Source organism: Tachyglossus aculeatus, chromosome 4, assembly GCF_015852505.1.
Source record: "Tachyglossus aculeatus isolate mTacAcu1 chromosome 4, mTacAcu1.pri, whole genome shotgun sequence".
NCBI classification, from domain to species: domain Eukaryota; kingdom Metazoa; phylum Chordata; class Mammalia; order Monotremata; family Tachyglossidae; genus Tachyglossus; species Tachyglossus aculeatus.
This window is the reverse complement of record NC_052069.1, coordinates 4,239,418-4,255,024: the sequence shown is the minus strand read 5'-3', so window position 1 is coordinate 4,255,024 and position 15,607 is coordinate 4,239,418. Positions and strand designations below refer to the sequence as shown.

The window sequence follows — 15,607 nt, the reverse complement described above, 5'->3', positions numbered from 1 at the left end:
CAGGCTCATATCTCCTCCTGCCTTCAGGACATCTCCACCTGGATGTCCACCCACCCCCTAAAGCTCAACATGTCCAAGACTGAGCTCCTTATCTTCCCTCCCAAACCTTGTCCTCTCCCTGACTTTCCCATCACTGTGGATGGCACTACCATCCTTCCTGTCTCACAAGCCTTCAACTTTGGTGTCATCCTCGACTCTGCTCTCTCACCCCACACATCCAATCCATCAACAAAACCTTCCGGTCTCACCTTCACAACATCACCAAGATCCACCCTTTCCACTCCATCCAAACTGCTACATTGTTGGTTCAATCTCTCATCCTCTCCCGACTGGATTACTGCATCAGCCTCCTTTTTGATCTCCCATCCTCCTGTCTCTCCCCACTTCAGTCTATACTTCACTCTGCTTCCTGGATTCTCTTTCTACAGAAACGTTCTGGACATGTCACTACCCTCTACAAAAATCTCCAGGGGTTGCCTATCAACCTTCGCATGAAGCAAAAATTCCTCACTATTGGCTTCAAAACCATCCATCACCTTTCTCCCTCCTACCTCACCTTCCTTCTCTCCTCCTCCATCCCAGCCCACGCCCTCCGCTCCTCTACCACCGCTAACCTCCTCACTGGGCCTCATTCTCACCTGTTCTACCTTCGACCCCTGGCCCATGTCCTACCTCTGGCCTGGAATGCCCTCCCTCCACACATCCTCCAAACTAGCTCTCCCTTCAAAGCCCTACTGAGAGCTCACCTCCTCCAGGAGGCCTTCCCAGACTGAGTGCCCCCTTTTCCTCTGCTCCTCCTCCCTTCCCCTTCATCCCCACTCCCTCCCTCTGCCCTACCCCCTTCCCCTCCCCACAACATTTGTGTATATTTGTACATATTTATACTCTATTTATTGTATTAATGATGTGTATATATCTATAATTCTATTTACCTATTCTTATGGTATTGACACCTGTCTACTTGTTTTGTTTTGTTGTCTGTCTCTTCCTTCTAGACTGTGAGCCCATTGTTGGGTAGGGACTGTCTCTATCTGTTGCCGAATTGTACTTTCCAAGCAGTTAGTACAGTGCTCTGCACACAGTAAATTCTCAATAAATACGATTGAATAAATGAATGAATGAATGAGTAGTTACAAGTTAATCAGGTTGGACACAGTCCCTGGCCTTAAGATCTTAACAAATATGACAATTATTATTATCATTATTATAGTTATTATTATTTATTTTATCTGCCTCATGAGTCTTTCTCCAGAGCTGAGCCCTGCGGCCAGCATAGGAGGCCAAAGTCCTCTAGAATGTGAGCTTGTTGTGAGCAGGGATGGTCAATGTTGATTGTTGTACTGTACTTTTCCAAGTGCTTAGTACAGTGCTCTGTATGCAGTAAGTACTTAATAAATACGATCAAATGAATGAAAAGGAGGGACGGAGTCTCTGGTCTACAGCTAGGAAGCAAACCTCTACCGGAGATGTGTTTGTGGTTCCTCCAGAGAGGACCAGCAAAGGGAGGTAGGGAGTGAACCGACGGTGGCTGGAAGCAGACCAGAGCCAGCCAACCCGCAAGCGATTCAGAAAATTGAAACCAACAGGTTTGATCTCCCTACCCTGCTTTTCTTCAACATCCCCATGTTTCCCAGAAATATCTCAAGAAGAGGTCTCCTATTACCCTTCAAAATCCATTCTCTCTACCTGTACCATTCATTCATTCAATCGGATTATTGAGCGCTTACTGTGTGCAGATCACTGTACTAAGCCTTTGGAATGTACAATTCAGCAACAGAGGCAATCCCTGCCCGAAACAGGATCCCAGTGTAGAAGGGGGAAGCCAGACATCAAAACAAGTAAACAGGCATCAATTCCTTTCCCGCCTTATCAGAACATTTGTTATAATAATGATGATGGTATTTGTTAAGCGCTTACTATGTGCAAAGCACCGTTCTAATTGCTGGGGGGATACAAGGTGATCAGACTGTCCCACGTGGGGCTCACAGTCTTCATCCCCATTTTACAGATGAGGTAACTGTGTGCCCAAAGTCACACAGCCAATAAGTGGCAGAGCTGGGATTAGAGCCCATGACCTCTGACTCCCAAGCTCGTACTCTTTCTACTGAACCACGCTGCTTCTCTAATATTTCCCTTCCTTTCTCAAAAAATAATAATGATGATGATGACGGTATTTGTAAAGTGCTTACTATTTGACAGACACTGTTCTAAGCACTGAGGTGGATACGAGCAAATCGGGTTGGACACAGTCCCTGTCCCACGTGGGGCTCACAGTCTTCATCCCCATTTTACAGATGAGGTAACTGAGGCACAGAGAAGTGAAGTGACTTGCCCAAAGTCACACAGCCAATAGGTGGCAGAGCTGGGATTAGAGCCCATGACCTCTGACTCCCAAGCCCATACTCTTTCTTCTGAACCACACTGCATCTCTAATTTTTCCCTTCCTTTCTCAAAAAATAATAATGATGATGATGGTGGTATTTGTAAAGTGCTTACTATTTGACAGACACTGTTCTAAGCACTGAGGTGGATACAAGCAAATCGGGTTGGACACAGTCCCTGACCCACGTGGGGCTCACAGTCTCAATCTCCATTTTCCAGATGACATAACTGAGGCCTAGAGAAGTGAAGTAACACAGCAGCCCAAGGTCACACAGCAGACAAGTGGTGGAACCGGGGTTAAAACCCATGACCTTCTGACTCCCAAGCCTCTGCTCTTTCCACTTCACCATGCTGCTACTTCCTTCCCTAATTGCCATCTTCAACCTTTTACTTCCCAATGGCTTCTTCCCCAGTCCTTTCAAACATGCCCATGTCCTCCCTATCCAGAAAAAAATCAACCCTTTGTCTGGACTCTCTCCAGTTATCACCCCATCTCCCTTCTACCCACTCCCCTCCTATCTTCTAGAATGAGTCCTCTACACCCACTTCAATCCTCTTGAGCGATTGTCTACCCACTCTCTCCACCTTCTATCCTCCAAATCTCTCCTTAGCCCCCTCCAATCTGGCTTCCACACCCTTCACTCTATCCTTCTCCCTCTTAAAGATCACCAATGATCTCCATCTCATCAAATCCAAAGGCCTCTACTCCATCCTCATTCTCTTCGACCTCACAGCTGCCTTTGACATTGTCAACCATCCTCTTCTCCTGGAAACATCATACCACCTCAGCTTCACTGACACGGTCCTCTTCTGGTTCTCCTCCTATCTCTCTGGCCACTCATCCTCCATCTCTTCCACAGACTCCTCCTCCGCCTCCCATCCCATAACTGTGGGGGTCCCTAAGGGCTCAGTTCTGGGTTCCCTTCTATGATCCGTTCCGGGCCAGAGGTAGGAGGTGGGCCAGGGTCGACGGCAGGACAGGTGAGAACGAGGCCCAATGAAGAGGTTAGCGGTGGCAGAGGAGCGGAGGGTGCGGGCTGGGAGGGAGAAGAAGAGAAGGGAGGGGAGGTAGGAGGGGGCAAGGGGATGCAAAGCTCTGAAGCCACTGGTGAGTTTTTGCTTGATACGGAAGTTGATGGGCAACCACTGGAGATTTTTGAGGAGGGGGGTGACATGCCCAGAACATTTCTGTAGAAAGATAATCTGGGCAGCAGAGTGAAGTATAGTCTGAAGTGGGGAGACACAGGAGGTTGGGAGGTCAAAAAGGAGGCTGATGCAGTAATCCAGTTGGGATAGAATGAGAGATTGAACCAGCAGGGTAGCAGTTTGGATGGAGAGGAAAGGGCGGATCCCTTCTGACTCCCAGCTCTGTGCTCTATCTACTACGCCATGCTGCTTCTCAACCCAGGTCCTAATAATAACAATAATAATAATAAAAGTGAAGTGACTTGCCCGAGGTCACACAGCAGATATGTGGCAGAGCCAGGATTAGAACCCACGTCCTCTGACTCCCAGGCCTGTGCTCTTTCCATTAGGCCACACTGTTTTTATTTGTGTTGTATTTTAAGAAAGCTGCCTGAGCTGAACATTATTTTAATGTCTGTCTCCCCTACTAGAGGAGCATGGCTTAGTGGAAAGGGCCCAGGCTTAGGAGTCAGAGGTCATGGGTTTTAATTCCGAATCCACCACTTGTCAGCTGTGTGACTTTGGGCAAGTCACTTAACTTCTCTGGGCCTCAGTTACCTCATCTGTAAAATGGGGATCAAGACTGTGAACCCCAAGTGGGACAACCTGATCAGCTTGTATTTATCCCAGCGCTTAGAACAGTGCTTGTCACATAGTAAGTGCTTAACAAATGCCATCATCATCATCATTATTATTATGAGGCTCCCAATCTAAATGAGAAGTATTTAAATCCCATTTGACAGGTAAGAAAACTGAGGTACAGAACAGTTAAATCAATCAATCAATCATATTTATTGAGCACTTACTGTGTGCAGAGCACTGTACTAAGCGCTTGGGAAGTACAAGTTGGCAACATATAGAGACGGTCCCTACCCAACAGTGGGCTCACAGTCTAGAAGACTGTCTTAAATGACTTGTCCAAGGCCACACAGCAGAAAGGTGACAGATCTGAGATTAGAACTAGGGCCTGTTGCTTCTCAATACTATTATCATTAGGAAGCAGTGTGGTATAGTGGATAGAGCATGAGCCTGGGAGTCATGGGTTCTAATCCCACTCCATCACTTGTTTGCTATGTGATGTTGGAGAAGTCACTTCACTTCTCTGTGCCTCAGTTCCCTCATCTGTCAAATGGGGATTAAGACTATGAGCCCCACTTGAAACAACCTGATTACCTTGTATCTCCCCCAGCACTTAGAACAGTGCTTGACACATAGTAAGTTTAACAAATACCAATATTATTATTATTATTATTATTATTATTATTATTATTATTATTGTTGTTGTTGTTGTTGTTGTTATTGTTATTATTATTCTCTGGGCCTCAGTTACTTCATCTGTAAAATTAGGGTTGAGACTGTGAGCCCCACATGGAGCAGGGATTGTGTCCAACTTGACATGCTTGTAGCCACCCCAGCGCTTAGTAGAGTGCCTGGCACAAAGTAAGTGCTTAACAAATACCACAATTATCATTATTATTATCACCAGTGTCCACGAAGGAGTGCAATCTCTAATTCTATTTGTTTATATTGATGCTATTGACACCTGTCTACTTGCTTTGTTTTGTTGTCTGTCTCCCCCTTCTAGACTTGAGCCCATTGTTGGGTAAGGATTATCTATCTGTTGCTGAATTGTACTTTCCAAGTGCTCAGTACAGTGCTCTGCACACAGTAAGCACTCAATAAATACGATTTAATAAATTGAATGAGTAATAATAATAATTAATTTAATAATAATTTTAGTATTTGTTAAGCCCTTACTATGCTCCAGGCACTGTACTAAGCACTGGGGTGGATACAAGCAAATCGGGTTGGACACAGTCCCTGTCCCACATGGGGCTCACAATCTCAATCCCCATTTTACAGATGAGGGAACTGAGGGCCAGAGAAGTGAAGTGACTTACCCAAGGTCACACAGCAGACAAGTGGTGAAGCCGGGATTAGAACCCATAACCTTCTGACCCCCAGGCCCGTGCTCTATCCACTACATCACGCTGCTTCTCAGTGAATTTAGTGGTAAGCATCTGGGTGGCCTGGATAGTCAAGAAGTCTGAACCATTGTCAGAGAACTTTCTGACAAAGAAGAAGAAGTCTTCTAGACTGTGAGCCCGCTGTTGGGTAGGGACCGATCTCTATATGTTGCAAACCTGTACTTCCCAAGTGCTTAGTACAGTGCTCTGCACACAGTAAGGGCTCAATAAATACAATTGAATGAATTGAATGAATGAATGAATGAATGAATGAATAAGGAGAAGCAGCATGGCATAGTGAAAAGAGCACTGGCTTGGGAGTCAGAGGATATGGGTTCTTATCCCGCCTCCACCACTTGTCTGCTGTGTGACCTTGGGCAAGCTGCTTAACTTCTCTGTGCCTCAGTTACCTCATTTGTAAAGTGGGGATGAAGACTATTAGCCCCACGTGGGACAACCTGATAATAATAATAGTAAAAATAAAAGCACTGTTTTAAGTGCAGGGGAGATTACAAAGTGATCAGGTTGTCCCACGTGGGGCTCACAGTCTTCATCCCCATTTCACAGATGATGGAACTGAGGCCCAGAGAAGTTAAGTGACTTGCCCAAAGTCACACAGCTGACAAGTGGCGGAGTCGGGATTTGAACCCATGACCTCTGACTCCAAAGCCCGTTCTCTTTCCACTGAGCCATGCTGCTTCTCTTCTGATTACTTTGTACCGATCCCAGAGCTTAGAACAGAGCCTGGCACATAGTAAGCACTTAACAAATACCATCATTATTATCAGAGAAGCAGAGTGGCTCAGTGGAAAGAACACGGGCTTTGGAGTCAGTGGTCATGAGTTCAAATTCCGGCTCCACCAATTGTCAGCTGTGTGACTTTGGGCAAGTCACTTAACTTCTCTGTGCCTCAGTTACCTTATCTGTAAAATGGGGATGAAGACTGTGAGCCCCCTGTGGGACAACCTGATCACCTTGTAACCTCCCCAGAGCTTAGAACAGTGCTTTGCCCATTGTAAGCACTTAATAAATGCCATTATTATTATTATTATTATTTCTAGAACACATAATGCCATAATAACAATCAATCAATCACTTAATGTGCACGGAGCACTGTACTAAGCACTTGGAAGAGTAAAATATGAGAGTTGGTAGACATATTCCCTGCCCACAAGGAGCTGACATTCTAGAGGGGGAGACAAACATTAAATAAAATCACTGTGTTATCTGTTGAGTATAGCATGACAAGCAGAGTGGCCAAGTGGATTGAGTTCGAGTCTGAGAAGTCCAGGGAGCTGGTTTCTAATCCTGGCTTTGTGACTTGTCTGCTGTGTGACCTTGGACAAGTCACTTCACTTCTCTGGGCCTCGGTTATCTCATCTATAAAATTGGAGATTATGACTGGTGAGCCCCATGTGGGACATGGACTGTGTCAACTGATTAACTTGTAGGTACCCCAGAGCTTAGTGCAATGCTTGGCACAGAGTAAGCACTTACAAATACTATTAAAAACAAAGTGCTTACTAATCGCTGAGCATTGTGCAAAGCCCTAGGGTAGACACAAGATAACCACATCAGAGCCGCTCTTTGTTCTGTATTTTTTTTAAATGGTATTGGTTAAGCACTGACTTTGCGTCAGGCATCATTCTTAAGCGCTGGGATAGATACAAGATAACTGGGTTGGGCACTGTCCCTGTCCCACAAAGGACTCCCAGTCTTAATCTCCATTTTACAGATGAGGTAACTGAGGCACAGACAAGTGAAGTGACTTATCCAAGGTCACACAGCAGATGAGTGAAAAAGCCAGAATTAGAACTCAGATCCTCTAACTCCCAGGCCTGGGCTCTATCCACTAGGCTGTGCTGCTTCCTTCCATTGTCTTGAGTCGAAATCCTCTCAGCAAGATGCTTTTAAGATGTTTGATGCCTTCTATTCCTCTTCTTCTTCAACTAGAAAATACTCAGGTTCCAAATTTTTAGTATTATTATTACATTTGGGACATAGGTTAAGGACTTTCTAAATGTCAAGCACTCTGTTAAGGAGTGGAGTAGATACAAAATTATCAGACGTCACAGTCTCTTTCTTTCAAGGTATCTCAAGGAAATGTTACCCTACTTGAAGCCCCTAGCCCTAATTTGCTTCATCAATTTTTTTCTTTTTCAATCAATTATTTATATTTATTGAGTGCTTTCTCTGGGCAGAGCACCTGTAGTAAGTTAAAGTCATCTTATCCAAAATCCTACCAGATACATGGAAGAAGAGAAAACCATTTTTAAAGAGTTTCGATTAACCCAAATTCATCTCCTCAAAGTTTGTTCGATTCTGAAAAACTTCCCCCTTGGTTGGAGTGGGAGGAATTTCTCTTGAACAGCAGCTGATGACTAATAATGTCTCCAAATTGCCACCAATGGGGAAGTAAATGAGCGAAATGGAAAACCTGAGAAGCCACCAATCTTGACATCTGACCCAGGTCAAAAGATTATATAAGGATCATCAATAAAGGGGCAAGTAGACATCTTCGAAACTTTTCCCCAATCGATTCAGATCAAAGTCCACCGACGAGGAGAAAGGGTCTGTGTCCTAACGGCTGAAGCCATCTGTTGATTATAACCTTGTCAACTATATTCGCTGCCCTTCCTATATTAGCAGAAAACCTTTAGATACTGAAAGAGAAAAGAGATTGATTTTTTTTTCCCTTTCCCAAAGTCATAAGTAAGGTCCTTCTGTCATTTTTAAGGAAACACATCTTACTGGAAAATTTACATTGGGGGAAATAAATCTGTTTAGACAGTCTGTAATGTAAGCACCTACTTTGTTAATCCAAGATGCCAGATTTTTCATCCAAATACTGAAACGTCCAGTTGGTCCCAAATACATTTGTTCTGCCCGCAATTTATTTTCTCTCTTTTTCTTCCCAAGCCGATTTGCGTTCCTGGGTAAATGTAATCCATGTGTTTCTAGTTTGGTGACATTTAACTCATCAAAATGTTGTTGCTGTTTGATGTTCAAGCACATTTCAACCTTATTGGTATTTTTCTTAGACACAGGAAATCCTATTTTTATGAGAATAAACAGGCTTTCACCCCAGAAGGTCAGAGGTCCACTGAAAAGTGAAAAACCAGTACATGTTCTGTGGTTTTGCTTTTGGAAAAAAAAAATGTGTGTGTGTGTGTATGTGTGTGTGTGTGTAGATTTGGGGACCTTTATTAATACATTTGTAATCTAAGTTGAAATTTCCTTCCCTTGAGGCTGTAAGCTCGTTGTGGGCAGGGAATGTGTCTACTGATTCTGTTGTATTGTACCCTCTCAAGTGCTTAGCACAGTTCTCTGCACACAGCAAGTGCTTAATAGTTACCACTGATTGATTGATTCTCAAAGGAAAAACAATCTGTTACAAGAGGAGGTTCACAAGCAAAGTTGTTCAGGATAAACAAAATGGTGAATTCTACATTTTTGGAATCCTTGCTCCATTTTTGGAAAATGGAAATGCCCCATAGAAGGCTTGATTTGGGAACATTTTTTGAAAGAATTCAATTTCAGCTGCAGTTTTGCTAATGATGTGTCGCATAACAATAAGGATTACAGTATTTGTTCAGTGCTTACAATGTACGATGCCCCGTAAAAAGCTCTGGGGTAGATGCAAGATAATCAGGTTGGACACACTCCCTGTCCCACGTAGGACTCACAGTCTTGATCCTCATTTTACAGCTGAGGGAACTGTGGCACAGAGAAGTGAAATGACTTGCCCAAGATCACCAGCAGACATGTGGCAGAGGCAGGATTAGAACCCACATCATCTGAGATCTGAGAAGCAGCATGGCTCAATGGAAAGAGCATGGGCTTGGGAGTCAGAGGTCATGGGTTCACATCCGTCTCCGCCAATTGTCAGCTGTGTGACCTTGGGCAAGTCACTCAACTTCTCTGTGCCTCAGTTATATCATCTGTAAAATGGGGATTAAGACTGTGAGCCCCACATGGGACAACTTGATCACCTTGTATCCTCTCCAGCGCTTAGAACAGTGCTTTGCACATAGTAAATGCTTAACAAATGCCATCATTATTATTATTATTATCTGACACCCGGGCTTTTTCCACTAAACCACACTGTTTCTCCACTGCCTAGGGAGGAGGGTAGTCTTGTTGCAGGTAGGTCTGTCTGTCCAGAAGGGGAGGGTGCTGGGGAGGGTCGGTCTATCTCGTCTATCTCATCACCGACCTTTCGCCCACATCCTGCCTCTGGCCTGGAATGTCCTCCTTCCACAAATCCCACAGATAATGACTCTCCCAGGCCCATTCAAAGCCTCACTGAAAGCCCATCTCCTCCAAAATGCCTTCCCAGAAAAAGCCCCATTTTTCCTTATCTCCCACTCCCTTCTGAGAGAAGCAGCAGCGGCTCAGTGGCAAGAGCAGGGGCTTTGGAGTCAGAGGTCATGGGTTCAAATCCCAGCTCTGCCAATTGTCAGCTGTGTGACCTTGGGCAAGTCATTTAACTTCTCTGGGCCTCAGTTACCTCATCTGTAAAATGGGGATTAAGACTGTGAGCTCCCTGTGGGACAACCTGATCACCTTGTAACCTCCCAAGTGCTTAGAATGGTGCTTTGAGCATAGTGAGCACTTAATAAATACTATTATTATTATTCTGCATCACCCTGACTTGCTCCCTTTATTCATCCCCCCCATCCCAGCCCCACACCACTGATCAGTCAATCAATCGTATTTATTGAGCACTTACTGTGTACAGAGCACTGTACTATGTGCTTGGAAAGTACAAGTTGGCAACACATAGAGACGGTCCCTACCCAACAGTGGGCTCACAGCCTAGAAGGGCTCACAGTCTAGAAGAACTGATGTCCAGGTCTGTCACTTATTTACTTATATTAATGTCTGTCTTCCCCTCTAGACTGTGAGCTCACTGTGGGCAGGGAACATGTCTGTTTATAGTACCCTCCCAAGAGCTTGGTGTGGTGCTCTGCACAAAGTAAGCTCTCAATCCAACTGAATGAATAAATGAAGATCGGCATCTTCCCTACCCGCTAATTGTATTAAGGAGGAGTCTCAGGCAAGACTTCTAAGAGAAACAGAATACTTGGGTGGCTGAGGGGATAGACCACAGGCCTGGGAGTCAGAAGGACCTGGGTTCTAATCCCATCTCCGCCACCTATCAACTGAATGTTCTTGGGCAAGCCTCGTAATTTCTCTGTGCCCCAGTTACCTTATCTGTAAAACAGAGATCAAGACTGTGAGCCCCATGTGGGACAAGTACTTTGTCCAACCTGATTATCTTGTCTCTACCCAAGTGCTCAGTACAGTCCCTGGAACATAGTAGTGTTTATCAAATACCATAAAAAACAAACTTGCAGGAAGGGGTCATATTCATTCATTCATTCAATCGTATTTATTGAGCGCTTACTGTGTGCAGAGCACTGCACTAAGCACTTGGGAAGTACAAGTTGGCAACGTATAGAGACGGTCCCTACCCCACAACGGGCTCACAGTCTAGAAGTAACAGCCCTTGTGACCCGAAATTTTTTCTATATTTCTCCCCCTCTAGACTCACTAGCTCACTGTGGACAGAGAATGTGTCTGTTTACAGTTATACTCTTCTAAGCACTTAGTACAGTGTTCTGTACACAGTAAGTGCTCAGTTAATACAATTGACTGACTGACTATATTATCTATCCTTGAGGTAATAGATAATGTTGCACATTTAGCAGTCAGCTTTAAGGGTGTGTGGGATGACAGTAGTAGAATGATGATGGTAGGAATCAATAGCGCTACGCCTGTTGACTGGCATAATGAATATTGACCCTGAATTTTGTGGGTGATAGCACACGTTATTTTTGGTAATGGACCTCTATTGAAACCAACTGAATGGCAATTTGGGATGAAAATAATAGATAAAATAACCAAGTAATGCAAGCATTGGATTTGACTTCCTGGTAACGTCTTAAACCAAGAGAGAATCCCCAAGTTATAATGGATTCAGGCTGTGAGCCAGACTAGAGGCAAGAGGAGAGGAAGAAAAGGAAATCATCTTTTCAGCAGTTGTTGTTCAAAATCTCCCTTCTGCCTCCCTTAAACATAACTTGGTGTCAAAACCCTGGTTCCCCTCCCTACTGCAGGTATGTGATTGGCCCAAAGCAAGACAAAGCATATTTCCTCCGGGAAGGCTTCCCTGATTAATCTGATGAACAATGAGAAGTGGAATGGCCTAGTGGAGAGAACAGGAGTCTGGGAATCAAAAGGACTTGGGTTCTAATCCTGGCTCTGCCGCTTGTCTGCCGTGTGACCTTGGGCAGGTCACTTCACTTTTATCTCATATCTACCCAGCACTGAGAATAGTGCCTGGAACATAGAAAACGCTTAGCAACTACCATTATCATTATTATTCTCTGTGCCTCAGTTTAGAGAAACAGTGTGGCTTAGTGGAGGGAACATGAGCTTGGGAATCAGAGGACATGGGTTCTAATCCTGGCTCTGCCACTTGTCTTCTGTGTGACCTTGAGCAAGGCTCCTCACTTTTCTGTGCCTCAGTTACCTCATGTGTCAAATGGACATTAAGACTGTGAGCTCCACTTGGGACAAACTGATACCTATGAGAAGCAGCATGGTTCAGTGGAAAGAGCATGGGCTTTGGAGTCAGAGGCCAAGGGTTCAAATCCCGGCTCCACCAATTGTAAGCTGTGTGACTTCGGGCAAGTCGCTTCACTTCTCTGGGCCTCAGTTTCCTCATCTGTAAAATGGGGATTAAGACCGTGAGCCCCCCGTGGGACAACCTGATCACCTTGTATCTCCCCAGTGCTTAGAACAGTGCTTAGTAAGCATTTAACAAATACCATTATTATTATTATTATTATTATTATTATTATTATTACCCCAGCATTTAGAACAGTGTTTGCCACATAGTAAGCACTTAGCAAATACCACAGTAGTTATTATTATTATTATCATTATTATTATTACCTTATCTGTAATATGGGTATTGAGGCTATGAGCCCCACGTGGGACATGAACTGTGTCCTCCCTGATTAGCTTTTATCAACTTCAGTGCTTTGAGGGAAGCAGCGTAGCTCAGTGGAAAGAGCCAGGGCTTTGGAGTCAGAGGTCATGGGTTCAAATCCCGGCTCTGCCAATTGTCAGCTGTGTGACCGTGGGCAAGTCACTTAGCTTCTCTGTGCCTCAGTAACCTCATCTGTAAAAATGGGGATTAAGACTGTGAGCCCCACACGGGACAATCTGATCACCTTGTATCCTGCCCAGTGCTTAGAACAGTGCTTTGCACATAGTAAGCACTTAACAAATGCCATCATTATTATTAATACAGTGCACAGCACATAGTAATAACTTAACAAATGCCATTAAAAAAAATCCCTCCTCTTCCCAGACTACTGCCACTTCGACACTCCCAAATCATCTAAGCCCTTCAATTCAATTCAGTCTTACATATTGAGCGCTTACTGTGTGCAGAGCACTGTACTAGACACTTGGAAGAGTCCAATACAACAATAAACAGACACATTCCCTGCCCAAAATGAGTTTACAGTCTAGAGGGGAGGAGACAGACATGAACAGAAATAAATAAATGACAGATACTGAACGTAAGCGGTGTGGGGCTGGGAGGGGAGAAGGGACTGTGAGCCCGTTGTTGAGTAGGGACCGTCTCTATATGTTGCCAACTTGTACTTCCCAAGTGCTTAGTACAGTGCTCTGCACACAGTAAGTGCTCAATAAATACGATTGAATGAATGAACAAAGGGTGAAAGTCAGGGAGATGGAGAAGGGAGTGGGAGAAAAGGGAAAGAGGGCTTAGTCAGGGAAGACCTCTTGGAGGTGATGTGCCTTCAATAAGGATTTGAAGAAGGGGCAATAATTGTCTATCGGAAATGAGGATTGAGGGCGTTCAAGGCCAGAGGTAGGATGTGGGCGAGGTAGACAAGGAGGCACAGTGAGAAGGTTGGCAGTAGAGGAGTGAAGTGTGCGGGCTGGGTCTGAGTAGGAGAGTGAAGTCAGAGTGAGCAAGGGGATGGAGGCCTTTAAAGCCAGTGGAGAGGAGTTTTTTGTTTGATGTGGAGGTTGATGGGCAACCACTGGAGTTCTTGAGGAGTGAGGAAAAAAGTCCTGAGTATTTTTGGAGAAAAATGATCTGGGCAGTAGAGTGAAGTATGAACTGGAGTGGGGAGAAACAGGAGGCTGGGTGGACAGCAGGGAGGTTGATGCAGTCATCCAGTAGGGCTAGGTTTAGTGCTTAGTACAGTGTTCTGCACACAGTAAGTGCTCAATAAATATGACTGACTGAATTCTCAATCCCGACCCCATGTAGTAAAATACGTCCATATCTCAGTACTTCCCAAATCACGTAGAACAGTGCTCTGCACACAGTAAGTGCTCAATAAATACCACTAATTGATTAATTGATTACATTCTATTTCTTCCTCTTACCTGAAATTTACTTTAGTGCCTGTCTCCCCCACCAGATTGTAAACTTCCTGAGGGTAGGAATCCATCTATTGAGTACAGCACAGTGCTCTGTGAGTACTGTGAGGCATGTTGTCCTCTTCATTCAGTGTTGTTTTCTTCCTATTGCTCTGTAGTTTTGTTTGTTTTTTAGGGCATTTGTTCAGCACTCACATTCATTCATTCATTCAGTCAGTCAGTCAGTCATTCAATCGTTTTTATTGAGCGCTTATTGTGTGCAGAGCACTGTACTAAGCACTTAGAAAGTACAATTCGGCACCAGAGACAATCCCTACCCAACGGGCTCACAGTCTAGAATGGGGGGACAGACAACAAAACAAAACAAAGCAAGTGGACAGGTATCAATAACATCAATGTAAATAAATTGAATTATAGATATACACACATCATTAATAAAATAAATAGAATAATAAATATGTACATATATAACCAAGTGCTGTGGGGTGGGGGTGGGGGGTAGAGCAGAGGGAGGGAATAGGGATGATGGGGAGGGGAGGTGGAGCAGAGGAAAAGGGGGCTCAGTCTGGGAAGGCCTCTTAGAGGAGGTGAGCTCTCAGTAGGGCTTTGAACGGAGGAAGAGAGCTAGCTTGGTGGATGTGTGGAGGGAGGACGTTCCAGGCCAGAGGTAGGACGTGGGCCAGGGGTCAATGGCAGGACAAGTGAGAATGAGGCCCAGTGAGGAGGTTAGCGGTGTTAGAGGAGCAGAGGGTGTGGGCTGGGATGGAGAAGGAGAGAAGGGAGGTGACGGAGGAGGGGGCAAGGGGATGCAGAGCTTTGAAGCCAGTAGTGAGGTTTGAGGACTTACAATGTGTCAGACACTATTCTAAGCACTGAGATAAAATGTGCTGTGTGAAGTAGCGTGGCACCTCTCAGGGTGGTACCTGGAGAGTTTCCAGTCCTCTACCAGTCTCGACTATGGGAGGGAGAGTCAAGCAGAGGCATATCCATTCCATTTCTGGCTTGGGCAGTAGCTAGCGAGTGGAAGACCATCTGTTAAAAGTCAAAACTCCCCTTTGCTGGGCAGCAGCGGCACAGGAGAGAGTCCAGGGTGGAGACTCAAGCTTACGGCACTGAAGGAGGCAATGGTAAAGCACTTCTGGATTTTTACAAAGAAAGCTCTATGGATTCACTACCAGAATGATTGCAGATGAAGAGTGGGGCCTTCTGGGAGAGATGTGTCCATGGCGTCACTATGGGTCGGATACGACTCGACAGCATAAGACAACTACAAGTAACATAGCCCAATAATGATAATAATACTAATGTTTTTTGTTTAAGCACTTACTATTTGCCAAGCGCTGTTCTAAGCGCTGGGGGGATACAAGGTAATCAGGTTGTCCCAGCTGGGGCTCACACTATTAATCCCCATTTTACAGATGAAGGAATTGATTCTCAGAGAAGTGAAGTGACTTACCCAAGGTCCCACAGCAGACAGGTGGCAGAGTCAGAACTAGAACCCAGGTCCTTCTGACTCGCAGGCCCGGGCTCCATCCACTAAGCCACCCCGGATCTCTTGTCTGCTGCTTAACCTAGGACAAGTCACTTCATTTCTCTGTGCCTCAGTTACCTCATCTATAAAACGGGGCTTAAGACCGTGA

At 44.9% G+C, this 15,607-nt stretch overlaps 1 non-coding gene across 1 annotated transcript; it reads left to right on the top strand.

The window, feature by feature from the left end:
• Window positions 1–14,872: 14,872 nt before the first annotated feature.
• LOC119927852 lies at window positions 14,873–15,010 on the top strand. The gene has a single exon (XR_005450819.1). It is a non-coding gene; the product is annotated as a small nucleolar RNA SNORA7 (small nucleolar RNA).
• Window positions 15,011–15,607: the final 597 nt, after the last annotated feature.